Genomic DNA, 6,000 nt, shown 5'->3' with positions numbered 1-6,000 from the left:
CAGCCTACCACAATTATTCCATTCTTTCCGCATCCGCACACTTCCTTCTTTTTAACTCCTTTTCACTACCGCACAGGTTAATCGCCGCACGTCCTCCGTCGGCAAACATTACTCCTTTGCCTACTGCATGCAGGCTTCTCTTAACGACCCTCTGTTATCAACTCCGCTAACAGCCACAAAATCTCCGCCGCACGAAGCCCACTGGTAGCTGCTGAATCACATGCTTCCCCAAAACGTCGCGCTGTCAGAACACTGGGAGCTACACACACCAACAAGTCCATACTGCAGGCTGCAGCCAGAACAATTTTCTACATTCAAACACCGACAGCCTCTTCTCTCTAAAAATTCACCAGACCGCTTCTACCACCAGCAAAGAAGTTTCCATCCCTAATTCCTCTGTGATTCCCACTAACCTAAACATTAAGCTGGCATAGAAGGGTGTGAATTACCCCGGCCAATCTGTTCTTTTAAATACAGCTTTTAGCAAGTTTTGAAAGGAGAAGAGCAGAACTTGCTATGCCAATAATATCGAGTCTTTTGTGGCGAAGTGGTTTTTGCATAGAAAACAAAGCGGTCAGTTGAAGAGGAATAATATCAGTACTTTGTTTAAAACTGTGTGTAAAAAGCTGTCTCTTTATCATTAACAATAAGTTGTAAAACGTGAATGGGGAGTGACAGTCTTCAAGTTTGTGAGAAGATCGCGCCCTGGTGGAATAAAGGCACGAACAGCTTACAGCACCTAGAATTACCAGGAAGTATTTAGAGTAAAACGGTGTGTAAAAGCTGCCTTTATGAATGAGTGAAAAAAATATATATATATAAAATAGTAAAATGGAAGGGGAGTGATAGATTTAAATTAATCGTGAAGTGGAGCGCCCCCTGTATAAAGTAAAAGTGAGAAAAGCTTACAGCACCTGGTATTCCCAGGAGGTCTCCCATCCAAGTGCTAACCAGACCCTACCCTGCTTGGCTTCCGAGATCGGATGAGATCGGGCGTGTTCAGGGTGGTATGGCCATAAGCGAGAGACGCGACCAAAAACAGCCCTTTTGCATTACACGCGTCTATACATGCCAGTTAGTCCCATTGGATCCTACTCCTGGTTTTTTTTTTTATTTTTAATCTGACTCACACTGCAGCACCACCATCCAATCGGAAGCGCCGCACCCACACCAAACATTCACCAAACTACTCAGCCGGCAGCCTACCACAATTATTCCATTCTTTCCGCATCCGCACACTTCCTTCTTTTTAACTCCTTTTCACTACCGCACAGGTTAATCGCCGCACGTCCCCCGCCGGCAAACATTACTCCTTTGCCTACTGCATGCAGGCTTCTCTTAACGACCCTCTGTTATCAACTCCGCTAACAGCCACAAAATCTCCGCCGCACGAAGCCCACTGGTAGCTGCTGAATCACATGCTTCCCCAAAACGTCGCGCTGTCAGAACACTGGGAGCTACACACACCAACAAGTCCATACTGCAGGCTGCAGCCAGAACAATTTTCTACATTCAAACATCGACGGCCTCTTCTCTCTAAAAATTCACCAGACCGCTTCTACCACCAGCAAAGAAGTTTCCATCCCTAATTCCTCTGTGATTCCCACTAACCTAAACATTAAGCTGGCATTGAAGGGTGTGAATTACCCCGGCCAATCTGTTCTTTTAAATACAGCTTTTAGCAAGTTTTAAAAGGAGAAGAGCAGAACTTGCTATGCCAATAATATCGAGTCTTCTGTGGCGAAGTGGTTTTTGCATAGAAAACAAAGCGGTCAGTTGAAGAGGAATAATATCAGTACTTTGTTTAAAACTGTGTGTAAAAAGCTGTCTCTTTATCATCAACAATAAGTTGTAAAACGTGAATGGGGAGTGACAGTCTTCAAGTTTGTGAGAAGATCGCGCCCTGGTGGAATAAAGGCACGAACAGCTTACAGCACCTAGAATTACCAGGAAGTATTTAGAGTAAAACGGTGTGTAAAAGCTGCCTTTATGAATGAGTGAAAAAAATATATATATATAAAATAGTAAAATGGAAGGGGAGTGATAGATTTAAATTAATCGTGAAGTGGAGCGCCCCCTGTATAAAGTAAAAGTGAGAAAAGCTTACAGCACCTGGTATTCCCAGGAGGTCTCCCATCCAAGTGCTAACCAGACCCTACCCTGCTTGGCTTCCGAGATCGGATGAGATCGGGCGTGTTCAGGGTGGTATGGCCATAAGCGAGAGACGCGACCAAAAACAGCCCTTTTGCATTACACGCGTCTATACATGCCAGTTAGTCCCATTGGATCCTACTCCTGGTTTTTTTTTTATTTTTAATCTGACTCACACTGCAGCACCACCATCCAATCGGAAGCGCCGCACCCACACCAAACATTCACCAAACTACTCAGCCGGCAGCCTACCACAATTATTCCATTCTTTCCGCATCCGCACACTTCCTTCTTTTTAACTCCTTTTCACTACCGCACAGGTTAATCGCCGCACGTCCCCCGCCGGCAAACATTACTCCTTTGCCTACTGCATGCAGGCTTCTCTTAACGACCCTCTGTTATCAACTCCGCTAACAGCCACAAAATCTCCGCCGCACGAAGCCCACTGGTAGCTGCTGAATCACATGCTTCCCCAAAACGTCGCGCTGTCAGAACACTGGGAGCTACACACACCAACAAGTCCATACTGCAGGCTGCAGCCAGAACAATTTTCTACATTCAAACATCGACGGCCTCTTCTCTCTAAAAATTCACCAGACCGCTTCTACCACCAGCAAAGAAGTTTCCATCCCTAATTCCTCTGTGATTCCCACTAACCTAAACATTAAGCTGGCATTGAAGGGTGTGAATTACCCCGGCCAATCTGTTCTTTTAAATACAGCTTTTAGCAAGTTTTAAAAGGAGAAGAGCAGAACTTGCTATGCCAATAATATCGAGTCTTCTGTGGCGAAGTGGTTTTTGCATAGAAAACAAAGCGGTCAGTTGAAGAGGAATAATATCAGTACTTTGTTTAAAACTGTGTGTAAAAAGCTGTCTCTTTATCATTAACAATAAGTTGTAAAATGTGAATGGGGAGTGACAGTCTTCAAGTTTGTGAGAAGATCGCGCCCTGGTGGAATAAAGGCACGAACAGCTTACAGCACCTAGAATTACCAGGCAGTATTTAGAGTAAAACGGTGTGTAAAGGCTGCCTTTATGAATGAGAGAAAAAATATATATATATAAAATAGTAAAATGGAAGGGGAGTGATAGATTTAAATTAATCGTGAAGTGGAGTGCCCCCTGTATAAAGTAAAAGTGAGAAAAGCTTACAGCACGTGGTATTCCCAGGCAGTCTCCCATCCAAGTACTAACCAGACCCTACCCCACTTAGCTTCCAAGATCAGGCGTGTTCAGGGTGGTATGGCCGTTAGCGAGAGATGGTAACAAAAACAGCCCTTTTGCATTACACGCCTCTATACATGCCAGTTAGTCCCATTGGATCCTACTACTGTTTTTTTTTTTTTTTATCTGACTCACACTGCAGCACCACCATCCAATCGGCAGCGCCGCACCCACACCAAACATTCACCAAACTACTCAGCCGGCAGCCTACCACAATTATTCCATTCTTTCCGCATCCGCACACTTCCTTCTCTTTAAGTCCTTTTCACTACCACACAGGTTAATCGCCGCACGTCCCCCGACGGCAAACATTACTCCTTTGCCTACCTCATGCAGGCTTCTCTTAACGACCCTCTGTTATCAACTCCGCTAACAGCCACAAAATCTCTGCCGCACGAAGCCCACTGGTAGCTGTTGAATCACATGCTTCCCCAAAACGTCACGCTGTCAGAACACTGGGAGCTACACACGCCAACAACTCCATACTGCAGGCTGCAGCCAGAACAACAATTTTCTACATTGAAACATCGACGGCCTCTTCTCTCTAAAAATTCACCAGACCGCTTCTACCATCAGCAAAGAAGTTTCCATCCCTAATTCCTCTGTGATTCCCACTAACCTAAACATTAATCTGGCATTGAAGGGTGTGAATTACCCCGCCCAACCTGCTCTTTTAAATACAGCTTTTAGCAAGTTTTGAAAGGAGGAGAAGAGCAGACCTTGCTATGCCAATAATATCAAGTCTTCTGTGGCGAAGTGGTTTTTGCATAGAAAACAAAGCGGTGAGTTGAAGAGGAATTATATCAGTACTTTGTTTAAAACTGTGTGTAAAAAGCTGTCTCTTTATTATTAACAATAAGTTGTAAAATGTGAATGGGGAGTGACAGTCTTCAAGTTTGTGAGAAGATCGCGCCCTGGTGGAATAAAGGCACGAACAGCTTACAGCAGCTATAATTACCAGGCAGTATTTAGAGTAAAACGTGTGTAAAAGCTGCCTTTATGAATGAGAGAAAAAAGAAATATATATATAAAATAGTAAAATGGAAGGGGAGTAATAGATTTAAATTAATCGTGAAGTGGAGCGCCCCCTGTATAAAGTAAAAGTGAGAAAAGCTTACAGCACCGGGTATCCCCAGGAGGTCTCCCATCCAAGTACTAACCAGACCCTACCCTGCTTGGCTTCCGAGATCAGACGAGATCGGGCGTGTTCAGGGTGGTATGGCCGTGAGCGAGAAAAACTACCAAAAACAGCCCTTTTGCATTACACGCCTCTATACATGCCAGTTTGTCCCATTGGATCCTACTCCTGTTTTTTTTTTTTTTTTTATCTGACTCACACTGCAGCCCAACCATCCAATCGGCAGTGCCGGAACCACACCAAACATTCACCAAACTACTCAGCCGGCAGCCTACCACAATTATTCCATTCTTTCCGCATCCGCACACTTCCTTCTCTTTAACTCCTCTTCACTACCGCACAGGTTAATCGCCGCACGTCCCCCGCCGGCAAACATTACTCCTTTGCCTACCGCATGCAGGCTTCTCTTAATGACCTTCTGTTATCAACTCCACTAACAGCCACAAAATCTCCGCCGCACGAAGCCCACTGGTAGCTGTTGAATCACATGCTTCCCCAAAACGTCACGCTGTCAGAACACTGGGAGCTACACACGCCAACAAGTCCATACTGCAGGCTGCAGCCAGATCAACAATTTTCTACATTGAAACATCGACGGCCTCTTCTCTCTAAAAATTCACCAGACCGCTTCTACCATCAGCAAAGAAGTTTCCATCCCTAATTCCTCTGTGATTCCCACTAACCTAAACATTAATCTGGCATTGAAGGGTGTGAATTACCCCGCCCAACATGCTCTTTTAAATACAGCTTTTAGCAAGTTTTGAAAGGAGGAGAAGAGCAGACCTTGCTATGCCAACAATATCGAGTCTTCTGTGGCGAAGTGGTTTTTGCATAGAAAACAAAGCGGTGAGTTGAAGAGGAATTATATCAGTACTTTGTTTAAAACTGTGTGAAAAAAGCTGTCTCTTTATCATTAACAATAAGTTGTAAAATGTGAATGGGGAGTGACAGTCTTCAAGTTTGTGAGAAGATCGCGCCCTGGTGGAATAAAGGCACGAACAGCTTACAGCACCTAGAATTACCAGGCAGTATTTAGAGTAAAACGGTGTGTAAAGGCTGCCTTTATGAATGAGAGAAAAAAAATATATATATAAAATAGTAAAATGGAAGGGGAGTGATAGATTTAAATTAATCGTGAAGTGGAGTGCCCCCTGTATAAAGTAAAAGTGAGAAAAGCTTACAGCACCTGGTATTCCCAGGCAGTCTCCCATCCAAGTACTAACCAGACCCTACCCCACTTAGCTTCCGAGATAAGGCGTGTTCAGGGTGGTATGGCCGTTAGCGAGAGATGGTAACAAAAACAGCCCTTTTGCATTACACGCCTCTATACATGCCAGTTAGTCCCATTGGATCCTACTCCCGTTTTTTTTTTTTTTTATCTGACTCACACTGCAGCACCACCATCCAATCGGCAGCGCCGCACCCACACCAAACATTCACCAAACTACTCAGCCGGCAGCCTACCACAATTATTCCATTCTCTCCGC

At 44.5% G+C, this 6,000-nt stretch overlaps 1 protein-coding gene, 3 non-coding genes and 2 pseudogenes across 4 annotated transcripts in view; 1 reads left to right on the top strand and 5 right to left on the bottom strand.

Moving 5' to 3' along the window:
• The window catches only part of LOC125715120 (uncharacterized), a 1,180,389-nt gene that overhangs the window by 1,041,961 nt on the left and 132,428 nt on the right, over positions 1 to 6,000 (top strand). The gene's annotated exons all lie outside the window — the stretch shown is intronic.
• LOC125735365 (5S ribosomal RNA) lies at positions 903 to 1,021 on the bottom strand. Its single transcript, XR_007394661.1, has one exon. It is a non-coding gene; the product is annotated as a 5S ribosomal RNA (ribosomal RNA).
• Positions 2,101 to 2,219, bottom strand: LOC125735364 (5S ribosomal RNA). Its single transcript, XR_007394660.1, has one exon. It is a non-coding gene; the product is annotated as a 5S ribosomal RNA (ribosomal RNA).
• LOC125732272 (5S ribosomal RNA) lies at positions 3,297 to 3,405 on the bottom strand (annotated as a pseudogene).
• LOC125736734 (5S ribosomal RNA) lies at positions 4,487 to 4,605 on the bottom strand. The gene has a single exon (XR_007396006.1). It is a non-coding gene; the product is annotated as a 5S ribosomal RNA (ribosomal RNA).
• Positions 5,688 to 5,796, bottom strand: LOC125732222 (5S ribosomal RNA; annotated as a pseudogene).

The sequence above is a fragment of the Brienomyrus brachyistius genome, chromosome 2 (genome assembly GCF_023856365.1).
Source record: "Brienomyrus brachyistius isolate T26 chromosome 2, BBRACH_0.4, whole genome shotgun sequence".
Lineage (NCBI taxonomy): Eukaryota > Metazoa > Chordata > Actinopteri > Osteoglossiformes > Mormyridae > Brienomyrus > Brienomyrus brachyistius.
Note: the sequence above shows the minus strand (reverse complement) of the source record. Positions and strands in the feature narration are given on the sequence as shown.